We start from the raw sequence: 19820 nt of genomic DNA, 5'->3' as shown, positions 1-19820 counted from the left end.
TATTATCATGCAACAGAGGCGCCATCTTCTCATGTGGATGGAGGCAACCCCCACATTGTCCTGATGTCATGTGCACAACATCATGTGTGTAGTTGTGAGGAGCCTGGGGCAGAGCCGAACACCCTCTGAGGACTGAGGGGGACCCAGTCCCCTAAAAAACAAAGCATGGGGGCAGGAACTGCCTTGGCCCCTAAGAACTGGCTCGTATGTCATGCAATGTTATCTATGGTTGTTTAAGTGGCGCAGCATGCATTGTTCATTTAGCTGCAAGAAGCTAAATGACTATCCTTTTGGAATTTGCAATGCTCTCTCAGTGCTTGGGTAATAATAATAATAAAATAATAAAAAATTATTTATATCCTGTCCTCCCCAGCCGAAGCCGGGCTCAGAGCGGCTAACAACAATGAAAGTAACACAGTTTACATAAAATCACAATCAGTCAATTAGGGTACCTTATTAAAGGTAAAGGGAACCCTGACCATTAGGTGCAGTCGTGACCGACTCTGGGGTTGCGGCACTCATTTTGCTTTACTGGCCGAGGGAGCCGGCGTACAGCTTCCGGGTCATGTGGCCAGCATGACTAAGCCGCTTCTGGCAAACCAGAGCAGCGCACGGAAACGGCGTTTACCTTCCCGCCGGAGCGGTACCTATTTATCTACTTGCACTTTGACGTGCTTTCGAACTGCTAGGTTGGCAGGAGCAGGGGCCGAACAATGGGAGCTCACCCCGTCTCAGGGATTCGAACTGCCGACCTTCTGATCGGCAAGTCCTAGGCTCTGTGATTTAACCTACATGGTCTAAGACTTTCCAGAACTTGGTGGGACCCATGGCAGATTCCAATAAGTCCTCCTAGAAATCTGGGACAGGTCGTGTTCCAGAATAAGAGGAGTCCTGCTGGATCTAGTGAGGGAGGGAAATAGAGCGAAGGCGAGTCCTGAGGCCCTGGGGTCTTTTTTGGCCCTCAGACTTGAGGTTTTCCACCCATCATACAGATTAATGAAGCTGGAGCTCCTCTACTTTCAAGTGAAGCATCATCACACTTGCCTACAACTTGGGCTGGTTTGCCTAAAATATCATGGCAAGGTGTCAAGAGCTAAGGCCCCAATAGGATGTTGCTTCAGACATCTTGTGAATATATCATTTTGCCCTGGCTTTTCCCAGAGCCATCGCATTGGACCCTGTTATTATGGATTTACTGTTTCCAATCTGTCCCACTGCATTTTTACTTTATTTTTGTGTGATGCTGATCGATTTTAAAAAACAAACAACTTTTAAACAAGTGCATGCAGATAATCATCTCAATCAATTGCAATAAAGTCAATTGCCTTTCAGACAGCAACTTCTTGATGCTTGGCTATATTTTCCACTTTTTTAAAAAAATGAAACACCCAGAAACAGGAATGGATCTGTGACAACTCCAGAACTGCATAAATTACCTTCAAAACTCTGCGTATGCATCCCCAACCTTTTCCTTTCCCTTTTTCTCCCTCACCCCCCCTATGTGCGCTTGTGTCCTCTTTGGTGTTTATTCAACTTGTATGTATTTTTCTCCTTCCTCCATCTGGTGTCTGGTTTAATGCCAGTCTGTCTGTTACCATTTCAAGAGCAATTTAGCCATTTCAGGATTTTCTTTTTTTCCCTCTCTTTCTTTCTTTTTTAATTGTTGAAATAGGTGTAAAATTGAGAGCCACCCATATGCAATACTCCCCCCCCCCAGCCTTTCATTACGTTTGTTTGTTGCTTTTTCTCTTTTTCTTTCTTCTCTTCCTTTCAAGCAAGTTTCTTGCCATTTACCTTTGCATTAGCATTTCCTATTGATTGGCATTTATTTTTTATTTTTTTTTAAAAAAAAATCGGTGTATTATTATTATTATTATTGTGCTCTTTTGTTTGGCCATTCAAGAGCTAAAACAAAAGCCACCCAGCCCTACCAGGGGGACGCATTTGCATGCGGTGAGCGTTGCCCGGAGAAAAAGTAATTGCTAATGCATATTTATGTGGCACAAATTTGCCATTTGTTTATGCATAAAATTATCAATAGTGCGGGGCGGCCTAGCCGTAAAAAATGGTGACCTTTTTAGCTTAATAAATAGAAATCAGCTGTTATTGTGAAGAGATCAGCCATTTATTCTGTGTTGTGGGATGCAGCCGGGAGAAAGAAAAAATGTAGATTGGTGCTGGCAATATCATTAAATGGAAGGCCAGTGACCCTTTTGGTATAGTCTATTATACTTTTATCTAATAGGGGATAAATGACTCAGGTTGGGAAATAGATTGCAATCTCCCCTCTCCCTCCTCTGCACTGAACAGCAGCAAAACTTGCTGCTACACATTTTTGGCAATTCAGAGGATGGCTGCCATTTAGATGACCGCAAACTTTTATTTAACTTAGACACACAATGTAGACTAATGGGGGAAACAACACACAAAATCTGGTCCCAAGAGACCTGTGTCTTTCCTTGGCAAATGGACGAGAGGCATACCATACTTTGTTGGTGAGCAAGGGGTCTTTAAGCCCCATGCAGTGTTTGAAATTAGCCAGGCACCGGGCGCATTTAGCGCCTGGCTATCAGCCACTTGCAACCAAGTGAAGATGCCAGGGTGCCAGGATGCTGCCTGACGTCTCCACCATCTGGAGGTGCATGCCTGGGGACCATTGGATCTTAACTGTTTTATTTTTTATTTTTATTTTTTTTAATAATATTTATTAGCTTTTCAACACGGAAAAAGTTACAAAAATAATAAAAAGAAAATACAAACAGATGCAAAACCAGAAAAGAAAAGAAAAAATAAAAACAGTTAAAAATAAATCCCTCTTTCTATTATCTTACCGCTCTTTTACTTATTTTCATGGCTTCCTCACACCTCCCTTTTTTGTATTCCAATTCCAAATTGGTTCAGCAAATCCATACCCTCTTTGTTTACTCTTAAGTCTTTATCTTCACATCTTATAACTTCAAATTTTCATCTAATATCAATCCGTTTTTACATATCCCTATTTTATCTTATTGCTAAGACCACTTCATTTCATTCCAACGTCATTAACATTCAATAATTTTACAGTGTTTCTGTAAATAGTCTTTAAATTTCTTCCAGTCTTCTTCCACCAGCTCTTCTCCCTGGTCTCGGATTCTGCCAGTCATTTCCGCCAATTAACTGTTTTAACACATTAATGCCACATCCTGTAGAATTCTATCCTTAATATTTTATCTGCACAGTTGGAATGAATTTCAGAAACCCAAATGCTTTTCCGTGCAGCCTGAGCAGGAGCGGTGAACGTTATTGTTAATTGTTGTCGCTTGTCTTCACTTACCCCACCCCACTGCCGTGCTCACAGTTGTGCAGAATGTTCTTATTTTATGAATGCTTCCGTGTCACCCTTAAGAAAAAGAGGTCGAAATAGGCCAATATATACCGTGTTTTTCGTTCTGTAAGATGCACCAGACCACAAGACACACCTAGTTTTGGGATGAGGAAAACAAGAAAAAAAAAATATTCTGAATCTCAGAAGCCAGAACAGCAAGAGGGATCACTGTGCAGTGAAAGCAGCAATCCCTCTTGTTGTTCTGGCTTCTGGGATAGCTGCACAGCCTGCATTCGCTCCATAAGACGCACACACATTTCCCCTTACTTTTTAGGAGGGACAAAGTGAGTCTTATAGAGCAAAAAATACGGTATGTTGACTGTGCCTGGATCAAGTGACTTTTCCTGTTTCAGTTCTCAAAGCTCTTAACTAGCGCAAGGTTTGTGTTCTGAACTAACCAGATGTTTAACTGAGAATCAATCACAGCCAGTCTATCATTTGGGGGGGGGGATAAGACTTTAGAGCAGCGGTTCTCAACCTGTGGGTCCCCAGATGTTGTTGGACTACAACTCCCATCATCCCTAGCCAGCATAACCAGTGGTCAGGGATGATGGGAGTTGCAGTCCAACAACATCTGGGGACCCACAGGTTGAGAAACACTGCTTTAGAGCCAACTTGCCCCCAAAATGGCAACTAGACATTCCATTTTGGTGACCACAACCTTGGTTTAAGGAGACATTTGGTGCCTAGCTTATATGTCTGAGTTTCTAACACTACTGGCCCCATGAGTCCAGAGTTCCACCACATCAGCAAGGATCCTGACTGGCCAAGATCCCCAGTTGTGTGGAGGTTCCTGACACTCACACCCCATTTTCAGTTGGCAAACCGGGGGTGGGGGGGACTGCCATTTTAGTGGCACAGTAGCAGGGGTGGAATTGTGGCTGCTGCTAAGTTTCCTTCCCAGAGGAAGACTTGGAATGATGGTGGACTGAAACATCCACCCTAATCCTGCCAAATACAGACGAACCCCATCATAAAAGACTCAAAAAATCTCTGTAAGTTGATGATTGTTCTGACGCACAAATACATCATCTCCGAAGCAAAGGCTCTTTCCTTCAGATCCAGTGTTTATGCAGGTTGTATCAATTAAAGCATCAATCTTTATCCTGCTTAACTGGGAGTCATTTAGCAGGACTTACTTCTGAGTAGACATAGTTAGAATGGCGCTGCAACTGACTGAACTGATATGATTATTTGGCTAAGATTTGGGATGGCAAAATGTATACAAAATGCTCACAGATATGTTGTTGTTTTTTGTTTTTTAGCCCTTTTCCTGCTAATGACTCCGTTCCCATTACCGTGCTTTGAAGACTCTGAAGAATAGGAAAACCTACAGCTCGGTGCTATTGGGTAGGACATCGCAAACAAACCCATTGCATATATTGTGAAGGGCGCATATCGCAGAGGTGTTCGATATGAAAATGCAAAAGCAGAAACTGGATAAGGTGATTCCGCTTGAATAATTCCTATATGACCATGATTTGTGTTTTCCACTCTGATATAATGATACATTCTGCTTTGAGGCACGATCCTCCGTTTTATTGGGTTGGTGGTATGGAACAAACCTCTTGTTTTCTGTCACACATGACATTTGAAGGGCAGAAGGTGTAAAAGATTATGGAACAAGACTGATGGTGATAACTTGCCTTTGGATCTTGTCCTCCCAGCAGTGTTACATATCTGCAACACCCTTGCAACGTACATTCACTGAGATAGGGTTGCCATATGGCAAAAATCTCAAAAGAAAAAAAGAGTTTTTGAGCTATTTTTGATGAAATTTGCCAAAATCTACACTTCCATAATGGGCTGCCATACGTCCAGATTTTCGCAGACATTTCAGTGATTTCTGCCCGGATACTGTTTACGAGGCCCGAATACTGGCTGGGTCCAGGAAACTCCAGATGTATGGCACCCTACCCAAGAGGTTTTGCCAAGGCCTCTCAGTGGGCTTTGTAACTGAGATGGACTCTTGAAACCCAGTTTTTGTTTATTTGAGGAACTCATCAACCACATAAGCAAAGAACCTCTAAGCAGTGTATGTGAAACAGTTTATAGCAATTAGCAATATGCAAATAAGTTCAGGAAAAAAATAAAAACAAGTATGCCAAACTTGTTTACATGCTCAGGTAAAGGTAAAGGTACCCCTGACAGTTAGGTCCAGTCGCGGACGACTCTGGGGTTGCGGTGCTCATCTTGCTTTCCTGGCCGAGGAAGCCGACATTTGTCCGCAGACAGTTTTTCTGGGTCATGTGGCCAGCATGACTAAACTGCTTCTGGCGAACCAGAGTAGCGCATGGAAATGCTGTTTACCTTCCCACTGGAGTGGTACCTATTTATCTACTTGCACTTTGACGTGCTTTCGAACTGCTAGGTGGGCAGGAGCTGGGACCGAGCAACAGGAGCTCCTTGTCACAGGGATTCGAACCACCGACCTTCCAATCGGCAAGCCCTAGGCTCTGTGGTTTAGACCACAGCGCCACCCGCTTCTAACCCACATGCTCAGGTAGGCTTCCCAAAAAGGAATTGTTTTTACCAGGAGTCTGAAACAACAAAACGGATGTGTCTGCTGTTGGTACACTGAATGCTAAAACTCCTAACAGATGTGGAGTGAACATTGTATTGTGGAAGAGTGCAAGTTGTGCAGATCTAGGTGGTAAAGCAGACACATAAGGGACAAGGCTTGAGAGACGTTTACTGGTTCCATACTGTTAAGGGCTTTATGTACTCCTAGTAAGATTTGAAGTTGGCTCAGCAACCAGGGCAGATCTTTGAGCAGAGGTGTGATACAGTGCTGGGATCTCACTCCTGACATCAATCATGCTAAAGCATTCAACACTAACTGCTGTTTCGAAAACAACCACAAGGGAAGGCCACACAGAGTGCATTGCAGTAATCCAGCCTTGAAGTCACATCAGTGTCTCAGTGTTCCTCATTATACTTTGCTATAAAGATACAGTGCAATGAAGAGAACTGTGTTGTGTGAATAGGCGGGGAATTTCAGAGAGTAGGTGTTGCCACACTGAAGGATTGGTTGCTTACAAGTGCAGAACAGACAATATGTGGCACTTTTGTTAAAGTTCCTGTTCTGCAGTAAGGTGATCCTTCAAGTAAAGAGGGCTGACTGAGGGCTTTATAGACCGATAATTTGCATTTGGCCTACCCATTGTCTTCCAGAGAAAGAATATTCCTCCACAGCTGGGGGGCAGCAACGAAGAACACCTTTCCATGCAAGCTTCGTGTGTTGCCAGTTTGGTACCCAGATAGGAAATGTCTCTTTGCTGATGTGAGAAGCATTTGTTGTTGTTGTTTAGTCATTTAGTCGTGTCGGACTCTTCGTGATCCCACGGACCAGAGCACACCAGGCACTCCTGTCTTTCACTGCCTCCCGCAGTTTGGTCAAACTCATGCTGGTAGCTTCAAGAACACTGTCCAACCAGTTCGTCCTCTGCCGTCTCCTTCTCCTTGTGCCCTCAATCTTTCCCAACATCAGGGTCTTTTCTAGGGAGTCTTCTCTTCTCATGAGGTGGCCAAAGTACTGGAGTCTCAGCTTCGGGATCTGTCCTCCCAGTGAGCACTCAGGGCTCATTTCCTTCAGAATGGATAGGTTTGATCTTCTTGCAGTCCATGGGACTCTCAAGAGTCTCCTCCAGCACTATAATTCAAAAGTGAGAAGCATTCTTCTCAGCTATTTTGGGTCTGAAGTGCTTTTGGCTTTTTATGACCACTACCAACTATTCTCTGTCTCTTTGTATACACTGGCAGTCTACCTGAGGCCTAATTCTTCTCAGATAACCCTGTACCTGATCTGTACCACCTCAGGCAGCAAGTGGGGGCCTCATCTGACAAACTGCTATTCCACACAAGAATTGCCTTCATATAGAAATCTAGCATCTCTTTGAGTAGGTTTCTAGTTTAGCCTTCACCCTGACGGGCTAGTTTTCTGTAGGTAAGGTTGTTTTTTTAAAAATAAAATAAAATAAAGGAACATTTGATCATGAGTCCTCATGAGTCCAAGGTGGTACAGTCAAGACAGGTTTACCACCCAGTGAGGGTTAGACCTTAGACTTAGCATGTGCATGGAACAAGATGAGGTGGTGCAATGGATTGTTCTACTTCAGATGGGTGGTAGGTAAGATCATTTTTGAATGCTGAGCAGTCTCCCTGCAAGTAGAAACCTTGCACTGAACCAGAGCAGACTTAGGCCTGACTTAGAACCATTTTCTTTGTAAGGTATTTTTCTTCCAGTATGGGGTTGGTTTGCTTTAGTTGGGAGAACCTTTTGTAAATGCAATCTGAAGTCCGCTCCACCTCAGGACTCTACCACTTCATTCTGCTGCATTACAGACCAAGCCTTGTGCACAGCTCATAAAGGAAAACTCCCATTTTTTAAAATTATATAATCCAAAGTATTCAGCTTTGTGGTCTGAAGGACACTGTGCCCCCATTTTATTGACAATCACAGAGTGGTATTTTACATCAGTATATATTTGAATATATCATCTTATATAAAAGGTTTCTTTTTATTTCCAGCAGCTCTCTGATTCACCTTTGACTCCTAACTGCAATTAATCAGCCTTCACTTCTAAGTGAGTTTATCAAACAAGAAATCACTTTTCACCCATCAGCGGGGGTCACGTATCTAGACAGCAAAATGCATACTTTATAGGGAGGATAAAGTATTTCTGCCAGTTGCTAAACTATTTCTGAATAATTAAGGGTCACAGAGTAATGGCTCACTTTGAGTTTGACTTTAAGGCCTTTGGTGCGACAGAGGTTGCCAGCCGTTGGGAAAGAACCACTTCTTTCTTTTCGGTATTTTGACTGCCTAAAAACCAAATGTTGTTCCTTAGAACTTGGAACTTCCAACTCCTTGCTTTCTATGGGTGAGTGGGGATTATAGCCAATATCTATATAGCCTGGAGTACTGTGTCCAGTTCTGGGTGCCACAGTTCAAGAAGGACACTGACAAACTGGAACGTGTCCAGAGGAGGGCAACCAAAATGGTCAAAGGCCTGGAAACGATGCCTTATGAGGAATGGCTAAGGGAGCTGGGCATGTTTAGCCTGGAGAAGAGGAGGTTAAGGGGTGATCTGATAGCCATGTTCAAATATATAAAAGGATGTCACATAGAGGAAGGAGAAAGGTTGTTTTCTGCTGCTCCAGAGAAGCGGACACGGAGCAATGGTTCCAAACTACAAGAAAGAAGATTCCACCTAAACATTAGGAAGAACTTCCTGACAGTAAGAGCTGTTCGACAGTGGAATTTGCTGCCAAGGAGTGTGGTGGAGTCTCCTTCTTTGGAGGTCTTTAAGCAGAGGCTTGACAACCATATGTCAGGAGTGCTCTGATGGTGTTTCCTGCTTGGCAGGGGGTTGGACTCGATGGCCCTTGTGGTCTCTTCCAACTCTATGATTCTATGATTCTATGATTCTATGATCTATTTACAAATGAACTGGTGAATGTTGACTTTTACCAGTTATTCTTAAGATTTATTTTAGGAGGCCAGCGGTAAATGTTAGAAATGCTTCATATTGTGAGGTTTGCCTTTAACATTTACAGTACATCTGTGACATGGAACATATCTGTTAGCTGTGGATGAGGACAAGATTTACAATGCAATCCTAGGCATGTCATAGATTGCATCCTTATTAAAAGCACCTAATAGCATCATAATTTCTCCCCTTGAGCTCTTAAATGCTTGGAGGAGGATGCTTCGTAGTGCATGAAAAAAGCCAAGGCATTATAGGAAATGGAGCATCAGAACTACATTGGGCTCTCTGATGATCACACTCCCTGCTGGCACAATTCCCGTGTTGGGAGGGGTAGGCATCATAAATGATGGAAAATGTCAACATTTGCTAAATTGATGACATTTACCGTAAGAAAGGGAGAGGGAAGAAGGAAGTTTTCTGAAATTTGTTGAGCAACAACCTTCACAATGTGAAAGCTAACAAGATGATTTTATGATTTTTTTGTAATTATCTGAAGATTCAGAATAGTATTGGTGAATGTTAAAATTCACTTAAATTTGACTCCTTGGTATATGTCTGAAAAATAGGGAAATGCAGAAATAAATGCTGATAAATACATTTAGCAGTTAGTCAGCATTTGCAGGTGCGTCTGCGAGGTTTTGGACATTTTGAACATTTGTCTGGGATTGTCACAATTCAAGGATAAAGCGGAGGCAGGATATGATGCTATCAAGTGTGGGGGCACTACTGTCTGATTTAGGGTAGATTTCCTGTTTCTGGGAAGCTTGCTTGCATTGTGGTCTATTATTTTTGTAGGCATGTAGGTGTTTTGCCTGCTATGGGGTGCTGGCAGTGCTGTGCATTGCTATTAGTAATTCTGTCTGGGCATTTTGTGGAGCCTGCTGCAGTCTCTTAGATTTCCAAATGTACTCCCAGATGATTGGATACCCTTGGAGAAAGGAGTAAGCATTCCACATGAGACCTGTGGAGTAGAAATGAATTTTCTGCATGCAATCAAATATGTATACATATTTGTATACATACCATTGATTGGCGATTTTGAGTGATGGATATTTTCCGTGTATTCCAGAGCACCTCCTAGGATGAATATATGGATCAAACATAATTATCCTTTAGATTTCACACTTCTCCAAATTTTGTGATATAGTGCTTAGTTCAAAAAGCCTACTAAAGTGTCTTAAAATGCACATGATAAGCTAAAATACAGTGGTGCCTCACAAGACGAAAAGAATCCGTTCCGCGATTCTCTTCGTCTAGCGGTTTTTTCGTCTTGCGAAGCAAGCCCATTGACGGCTTAGCGGATTAGCGCTATTAGCGGCTTAGCGGCTTTTAGCAGCTTTTAGCGGCTTATCAGCTTAGCGGATAAGCAGATAAGCGGCTTAGCGGCTTAGAAAAAGGGGGGGAAAGGGGGGGGAGTCGGGAAAACTCGCAAGACATTTCATCTTGCGAAGCAAGCCCATAGGGAAATTCGTTTTGCGAAGCGCCTCCAAAACGGAAAACCCTTTCGTCTAGCAGGTTTTTCGTCTTGCGAGGCATTCGTCTTGCGGGGCACCCCTGTACGTGCATAGTTAAATATGAATTCTGCTGCACATTGGGTTAATGTGGATATGGGATGAAACAGATTGATGAGTGAATATGTGCAAAATTGACATTCCTGCATTTCAGGATGCTGGACTTAGATGACCCTCGTTCACCCCTAGCCACCACCAGCTAGAATAACCAATGCCAGGTTTGATGGCCGAGAGGTCTAAAACAATATTCAGGTGTCTTTGTATGCTGGAAGTCCCATACTGTGCAATATATTTAGGAGCAAAAAAAAAAATTCCCAGTGTTGCTATGCCCTATAGTGAACTAGATGTGCTTGCAGGGAAGAATCATGGGAAAACAAAACAGATCTTAGCTCCAGGCTTTTTCATGGAGTTATTTGTGGACAAGTTGGGGTAGGGGGAGGAAAAATGGTCATTGGAAAAATTATGAAAAATACTTTGATGGTCCTTTAAAGTCACTCAGCTGAGAGGGAGTTCCCAAATTGCAGAACATGTAAAGCATCAACTGCTTAATCCCGCGGCTGCTTTTGGGAGTAGGAAGGCATCAGCATAAATATGTATATTTTAACTAAAAGCAGCCACAGTAGAAAGCAGTAGAAAGATGCAGATGATTGGAGTGCATGGAACACCAAGAGAGTGAGGAAGCAGCTATTTTAGCTAATGTAATGTAATGTAATAGAAGACCCAAACTGCCACAGCAGAACTTGCTGCATAATTAGATTGTAAATCTTCTCAGCTGAGGAACTTTTGCCCGGGGTCAAGTTGTCGAAGTAATAATCCATTCTACATAAATTAGAAGATTCGAGCTGCTTGGCCACATTGTTACCGTTCCCTTTGTTTTCTTCTTTGTACCACAGCCCCCCACCCCCAATGTAATATTTTATGTGATCTCTGGGACAAAAACAGACACCCGCCCCCAAATTTTGGGAATATCTATTTAAATGCGAATTGCCCATAATTTCTCGATTGACCCCGTTAAAAAGGCTTCCAAGAAGCTCAGTTGTGATTAGGTGGAAGTCAATGAGGCTAAGAGAAATGGACGTGGCAACTCAAAAAGACATACTGCGTCTGGCATGGGAAGAAGATAGAGGAAAAGGCCAAGGTGTTTTAAGAGCTGTGATGGCTGGTGCACACTGGAACTAGTAGGGTAGAGGACAGGGAGGCCACCAGTAGGTGGCGCCAGAGCCAGTCACAGGGTAGAGTCAACTAATTCTAGTTTTGCCCTACACTTGTCCTCCTTACTGAATTATATAATACCTGAAGGAGCGTCTCCACCCCCATCGTCCAGCCTGGATGCTGAGGTCCTGCGCCGAGGGCCTTCTGGCGGTTCCCTCATTGCAAGAAGCAAAGCTACAGGGAACCAGGCAGAGGGCCTTCTCGGTAGTGGCGCCCGCCCTGTGGAATGCCTTCCCATCAGATGTCAAAGCAATAAACAACTACCTGACATTCAGAAGACATCTTAAGGCAGCCCTGTTCAGGGAAGTTTTTAATGTGTGACATTTTAGTGTATTTTTGGTCTCTGTGGAAGCCACCCAGAGTGGCTGGGGAAACCCAGCCAGATGGGTGGGGTACAAATAATAAATTATTATTATTATACTGATAACACTGAACTAAAGTGAAGGACCACATCAGAAATGCATGTAAGTGCCGAGGACTGACTGGATGCAGTGCTTTTCTTCTAAAAAAAATGTTTGGGGATACTCTCATTTTCCTACTCATATTGAAATACTGCCCCTCAATGAAGCCAAATTTAGATTCACAAAATGTTTAGGAGTATGCGTCCCCTCGGAAAAAAGCACTGGCTGGATTCAGAGGAGTGGTAGGAGACACCATCTGGGGAATCCCCAGGGGAAGAAGGTTCAGAGCCAGGGGGTTGGTGGTGGGGTGACAATGAGAGGTCAGAGGGAGAAGACTGGGAGGAGGAGGTGTTGGAGGCTGAAGGGGCAACAGGGTTTAGTGAGCAGGAAGAGGCTGTGGCAGAGAGCAGTACAGATTCAGTGGCAGGAGAGGAAGAGGGCCAGGAGACAGAGATGAGGCAGGTTGCTGAAGAAGCCAGGTAGTCTCCCCCTCCTGCTGCAACCAGCTCCCCTCATCCTTGGTCTCCCAGAACACAGAGAAATGAGAAGGGCAGGGCAATGAATAACAAGAAAGCAGAGCCTTAGGCTGCTGGGGAAGGAGCCTTACAGAGCGGTGGGAAGGGAGGATCCTTCAATCCTTGCGACTGCCTCATTGTGGCAAGACCTATGGGTCAGAGTTGTTGTGATCACTAGGTCTGCATTGTTTGGTTTCTTTGAATAAAGAGTTAATTTCACTGACACCAGTTTTATTGCTGACCTGCACCAGTCTGCAAATCTGTCTGCACCAGTCTGCACAGATGGCAAGCTCTGTGAATGTGCATGTGTATGTAATCGCCCCTTTCTCTGTATGTGATTGCTTCATTCCCCGTGTGTGTGTGCAAAATCACCACTTTCTCTCTCTCTCTGTGCCCCTTTCCTTCCATGGCTAAGATTTGCAGACTGAGACTGGTAAGGCAGTGCCCAGATGCGCTAATGGACCAACCTTTTCTGTTCAAGATCTCAAAGATAGCAAAGTCCTATTCACAGGGGGTTCTGCAGAACCACAGGGCAATGCAGGAGGGCACGGACCTATAGTTTTCCCTCTAGGTATGGGGGGCAAGGCCAGCGAAGCTGCACAACTTTCCCCCATCAGCACGGACCCCACTAGCCAGACATTGGATTGAGGAAATTGGCCGAGTCTGTCAGTTATAATTTCCCTATGTTTCTCATTTTTTCCAGCTCTCCACATTTTTGCTTTTCCTCTTAATAAACACATCTTTGTTTGCAATATTGCCAAATCAACACCTTCTTGCAAGCAGTTTCCACTAATATCTGAAGAAGTGTGCATGCACACGAAAGCTTATACCAGAACAAACTTAGTTGGTCTGTAAGACATATTTTTTTTATTTTTATTTCGACTGCGTCAGACCAACACGGCTACCTACCTGAATCCACTAACATGCTTTCACATTTCTATGCAAACTTTCCCCTAATATATACATATATATATTTGGCTAGAGAACGATCTTGAAAAATTTGGGCAAATGTGTATTTTTGTTTTAGTTCTTCTTCTTTTTATTGTAACATAGTAATGGTCATTATGTTACAATGAAAAAGGAAGTACTGAAACAAAAAATCACCCCAATGGGGCAGTTGCAGGGCACCGTACAATGTAACAGGAAAGCAAGCAAAAAAATAAGAGGAAGAAATGGTAACACACCAAGGCTTCCATATATCCTGAACTGCCATGGTGAATGTTGGGCACCGAAGTCCGAAACATAAGTAATAAACTCCCAATAGATAACATTCTGAACCTCCATCTCTCTGGAAACATGCACTTTATTTATTTATTTATTTATTTATTTATTTATTTATTATTTATTTCTATTATTATTATTTATTATTTATTATTATTATTATTATTATTATTATTATTATTATTATTATTATTATTTTCTGCAACAGCTAAAGTCCCTAAGTTCTTATGCCATGAAGACACATGTATCTTTTTCAAGGTTTTCCATTGCTGGGCTACTGAAGCCCTAGCTGCAGCCAACATCCAGGACAAAAATTCTTTAGAGTGACAAGCTTTTCATGTGATCTGTCCACATATTTAGCAATGACAGTTATGGGAAGGCCTAAAGAACTGATTTAATTATTTCAGATATTTCTTGAGACCAGAATGATGAAAGAAGCATGGATTTTGAAGGGTAGTTGGGTTTTGGTTTGCAAATTGTTGTGGGAAGTGCAAATCGGGTAGGTTTGTGTTAAAGCAGGGGTCAGCAACCTTTTCCAGCCGTGGGCTGGTCCACCATCCCTCAGACCATGTGGTGGGCCGGACTATATTTTGGAATAAAAATGAATGAATTCCTATGCCCCACAAACAACCCAGAGGTGCATTTTAAATAAAAGGACACATTCTACTCATGTAAAAACACTCTGATTCCTGGACCGTCCGTGGGCCGGATTGAGAAGGCGATTGGGCCGCATCTGGCCCCCGGGCCTTAGATTGCCTACTCCTGTGTTAAAGCATGACCCAAACCAAATCTAACCTGCATCCTTACCTACACATAATTAAGCATAAAGGGGACTTAGAAGAATCGGGCATCCTTGGCAGCGGAAAATAACAATGTGAGCAAAGAAGGGAGGGGTGGTCAGGGGAAGAAAGAATCCTAAGGAGAAAATTAAGATCTTCTCTCCCCAATTCAAAACAACCTGCTCTCATTACCACGTTTGTAACTTTAATTACAATCTCCCTATTCAGTGTTGAGGTTCCTTTCACCTTTTAAACTGCTCTGTGTTATTACTCAACAGCAAAGGAACATTGCCTTTTGTGTAGGAACTCCAAAAATAAAAAAGAAATCAAGACCTCAAGACTGCTTGTGAGGCAGAAATAATCCAACCATTATTTCTGGTGTAAAAGGTTCGTGAATTGCATCATTTGCCTAGAAGCTCTTTTCCAACCTAATAACTCCCTGGCATAATGACCTAAAAGGGTTTTTGAGAAATATTTATATATATATATACTTTGGCCCATATTACTATACGATGGGAGGGGAGCCCTTTAACATCCTGATTGGCTGGGGGATAACCACTAAGTTAAGCTATAGCTGCTTACTTGGAAAAATCACGAATGTTCTTATTCTCTTAAGTCAGAAAAGTAAAATATCAAAGTAATCCAAGAGAGTGAGAGACTGCCAGAGTTAAAAAATTTTTTGAAAAAAATATATCTTATTGCTATAATGACCTTCGTGATGGTCATTTAACTAGCTTTTTAATCCCTTTGAGGAAAGCTTTCTTCCTTGGGGAAAAAAAAAATCCTCTTCTTTAACCTGCCTTGGGCAAAAATCATCCCTACCGAACTAAAAATATAGCAGAACTATAAATCCTCACTTAAACTTAAGCACCCTTCATTGCAGAGAGTTGGAAGTAGAAAATGATGGTGTTGTTGATGATGAGCAGGTCTGGACTTTCAAAGGCTTTCATGGCTTGGGCAGAAGCTGCACTCTGCAGTGGGATAGAGCTGTTACGCTACATTTTGAAAAGATCTTCCTTAAAGGCATTTAAATGGACAGCTCTGGGCCTCGGCCATGGTCTGTAACCCAATGTTGTGCATCTTTGAGAATCCACCTCTCCTTTCCCCATTAGTAGTGTCTTCTATGATTTTTTTTCGAAGGTAGAAGAGTGGGTTGGACCACTTTGGATTGCAGGTGCAGTGTTTTCATTACCCTACTTTTTGTATATAAATAAATAAAAACCCATAAAAAATAAATTCCAACACATCAGGAAGAAATGTTGGAGCCCAGGCCACTCCCCACTGTGCTAATTTTTCAATTTGCCCCCAAGTCTCTTATGGGGATCGAACCTGCAACTTTGGCGTTATCAGCACCACGCTCTAACCATCCAGGCCAATGCAGGAGTGCAACTTTGGCGTTATCAGCACCACGCTCTAACCATCCAGGCCAATGCAGGAGTGCATTCAAACGAGACTCCTCCCACCCGCAGCATGGAGTGGTACCACCCATCCTCTCACCAGAGGCTTCCATTGCCTCATCCTCTGCTCAGGGTGATGCAAGTAGACCTCACTGCGGAGTTACCTTCATCACCTCCATAGGTTCCTTGGACTGGTGCTTTGAGTAGGAAAACATTGACTCCTCAATCGCTTGCCCAAAGGATGGTCCCAATCCAAAGCCACTCCCTAGCAGTCACATCCTCCCCCCATCACTTCCCTTAGACAGGATTACATTCAAGGTATCTCTGTTCTATTAGCCATGGTTGTCTCTCCCATCAAAGCCCACCGGGCTCTTTTCAGGGGCCTCTCCAAACAATGAGTGCAGTGAGGCTGTTCTGTCTAATTACTCCAAGACAGGGATGCTAAAGAGGAATTAATGACAGTTGACAAGTGCAATTAATAATTATAGCAGAGCCGCGAGTCATGCAGCAGGCAGATGACAATAACAGGGTAACCGTACATGACAGCTCTTCAAATGCCTCTCTTCTCTCTTCCCCTCCTTTCTCCTCTCCCTCCCTTTTCTCCCCTTTAATGTGAATTGAGGTCCAGAAGAAATGCTGACAGCAGGGTGTGGGGCATGCAGAAGATGTAAGCCAGCCACCCCCAAAGTCCCCAGTCCCTCCCTCCCCAGAGATGACGGCCCCCATCACACTGGCCAGGAAGTCACCCTTTGTACATGTTCTCACTCGTTCTTGCTATCAGGTGTTTTTGTGTGTGTGTGTGTGTGTGTGTGTGTGTGTGTGTGTTTTCCAAGGCTGCTTAAAATTCATCTGGGAAGGCTGGAAGGAGGAAGGGGACAGGCAAAGGCAGCAGCAGCAGAGCCAGAGTTGAAGTGGTATTTCCATATCAAAGGCCAGGCGGTTGGCTGGGAATGGTAATTAAAGTACCCAGATTTCATCTCCTTGGTCAGCTCATGAAAGAGGAGATGGGGAGGGCGGATGCAGAGAGAAATTAGAGAGTTCCCCCCCCCCCCAAAAAAAATTCTCCTTCCCTTTAGTCTCCAATATTGCGAGCAGAGCATTAAATGAAAGTTGGGCTAAAAGGTAACCTACCTCTTCAGTTTTGAAGTCTAATGGTATGTATGTGTATGTATCCCCCCCCTTGAATGCATTTATTGATATGTTAATTTCACACAGAGGAATACTGTTTGTTCAGGTACGCACCTACAACTTCTCATGTTGATCTCTGAGATCATAGAATTAAAAAGTTGGAAGAAGAGGAGGAGTTTGGATTTGATATCCCGCTTTATCACTACCCTAAGGAGTCTCAAAGCGGCTAACAATCTCCTTTCCCTTCCTCCCCCACAACAAACACTCTGTGGGGTGAGTGGGGCTGAGAGACTTCAAAGAAGTGTGACTGGCCCAAGGTCACCCAGCAGCTGCATGTGGACGAGCAGGGAATTGAACCCAGTTCACCAGATTACAAGTCCACCGCTCTTAACCACTACACCATACTGGCTCCATGGAAGAGACCCAGGCCCAGGTTAGAGTTTATTCCTGCTCAGACCTTGAACACTGGCTCTCTCAGATGTGGAATGAAGGGAGCTGGACTCTCCAGCTGATCTCCATATTATTATTTTTATTCTTTACTGAATTTATATACCACCCTATACCCGGGGGTTTCATGTTGCCAGTGATGTGGAGGAGCCATCAGACTGGACGTCCTCCACACCAGTGCATAGGTTTTTGACCTGCTTTCAAACCCCCTCATCTCCCCCAGGGCCATGGGAGCAGAGTTGATGGTGACCTGGGCAAGAAACTCCCTTCTGGCAGCTGCCACTAGCTGGTATTCAGAAGCCTTGCTACCTCGGACAGTGGAGTCAGAGCTTAGCCATTTGGTTAGTTGGCATTGATAGCCGTCTCTGCCATGAATTAATCTGGTCCTCTTTGAAAACCATCTAGGCTGGTGGCCATCACTGTCTCCGATGTGAACAAGTCAAACTGCTTTGTTAGCAGCACCAAAGTGACCTCCCCGGGGCACAAGCCTGGGCAGTATGTATGGAAGTCCTGGGCTGCCCAGGTGACAAAACCACCCACCATCAGCTTCACTGATCCAAAGGAATGTGGTCCAAAGGAAAGCAGAGCAAGACATTTGGCACCAGCAAGGCTCCAGGAGTTGCCAGAAGGAGGTATAAAAGGCATCATTCAACTGTCTTAGGGACTCCAGTCCAGATTGTGTAGGGTTTACTCCAGGCTTCCTCAATCTCAGCCCTCCAGATGTTTTTGGCCTACAACTCCCATGATCCCCAGCTAGCAGGACCAGTGGTCAGGGATGATGGGAACTGTAGTCTCAAAACATCTGGAGGGCCGAGGTTGAGAAAGCCTTAGCCTTTTTCCTCCAAAAGACAGGCAGCAGAGGTTTAGGATCAGAGTTTTCCTTCTCCTAGGTGGGTTACCTTCCCAGGTTGAGAAGCCCCATCTGTCCTTCACTTCCCTATACAGCATGTGCAGAAACCGCTTGACTGTTGGACCCGCTATTGGTCTGGTTCGCTTATTACAAAAGAAGTGAAATGCTGCATATACAGTATTTGTAATTTAGCTTGGTACTTTTAACTTAGTACTTCAAACTTAGCACCCAACTTTTCCCCCTCCTCCTTTCCTCCCACATTCATATTGGCAGTCAACCATAAGGGTTTTGGCCCACCCCTTTTTAATAAACAAAACTGCAATCAGGAAGCTGGCTAGATCAAATAGGATCTGGTGGGCCAGGGATGCTGATCGCAGGGTCTGGGTTGGTTCATGTGGGGAGAGGTGGTCTTTGAAGAACTGGGGTCCTGAGCCCCATGAGGCTTTATAGGTCAAAACTAGTACTTTGTACTGAGCTTAGAAACTTCACTGGCAGCCAGCACAGTCATGCCAGAAATGGTGTTATTAGCCTGAACCAGCAGGGCTCTCTTTGGGTAAGTTGTCACAGGCAGGGGTGGTCCATGACATTTTGCTGCCTGAGGTGCTGCCTGAGTAACAGCCCTCACCAAAGTCAAGATACATAGTACCCAAGGTTGGTCTAGTTATTTTGTCACCTGAGGCAGCAAAGCCCACAATCGCCTTTCCCTGGAAGCAAAACTGCTTGTTGCTCATTCATGACACTCCAGATCAGCTGCCTGAGGGGGGCTGCCTCACTCTACCTAATGGTAGGGCTGCCTTGCTTATGGGACACCTTATGTTCTTAATTTGGGCATGCAGTGACTGTATCAAGCGGGGAAAATGGAAGATAAATTGCCATAGCATTTTCATGTGCCTGACCATCTACGAATGATGTCCATCGTGTCATTGTTTAAAAGCATTTGATATAATTTCGGCTTCCTGGAACATTTCCCACCTCCATCCAAGTTGTATTTTGCATTTGGTTTGGAGATTAATTTAGATCAATATCAGGGATTGACCACCTCGCCCCTTGCCTACAAGATGCGCAGACTTGCAGAATCTCTTCTCTTTTCATCTTCCAGACTTCCCCCCTCTCTTTAAGTCTCTCTGTCTCTCTAAAGCTCAAATACATCAATTTATACCTGGATGTGTGTGTTTAAAAAATAATAATACTTTGCTATGGGGGCTCTGAAACGAATAAAACTGTGATCCTCAATGTGGCCATTGTGCTTGCCTCATTTGTCTCTCCCCACCCCCACCCCCCACCCCCGGTATCGATTTATCAGCTGAGAGAAATTACTCGCTAGAAGAGAAGATGCCAGTCGGAATGACATTTACTTCATCGTAGAGGGAGGCTCTACGGCGGGTTTCCATGTAACCCAGATATTGGAGCTGTAAAAGGCCTTGTAACAAGGTTTAGTGCTATGATTTGATCGTGTGGTGCACCTTCGCTGTCATAATAACAGCCACTCAGCTGGAGCCAAGG

General features: G+C 43.9%; 1 protein-coding gene across 3 annotated transcripts in view; it reads left to right on the top strand.

Annotated features, from left to right (window-relative positions):
- Nucleotides 1-19820, top strand: part of SOX5 (SRY-box transcription factor 5) — a 775029-nt gene that overhangs the window by 150666 nt on the left and 604543 nt on the right. For all 3 annotated transcript variants that reach the window (XM_079992440.1, XM_079992438.1, XM_079992439.1), the window contains exon 2: nucleotides 4630-4809. The gene's annotated coding sequence lies outside the window, so the exon portion shown is untranslated. The remainder of the gene's footprint in view (nucleotides 1-4629; nucleotides 4810-19820) is intronic.

This window comes from Podarcis cretensis (assembly GCF_951804945.1).
Source record: "Podarcis cretensis genome assembly, chromosome: 10".
NCBI classification, from domain to species: Eukaryota; Metazoa; Chordata; class Lepidosauria; order Squamata; family Lacertidae; genus Podarcis; species Podarcis cretensis.
This window is presented reverse-complemented; position numbering and strand designations above follow the sequence as displayed.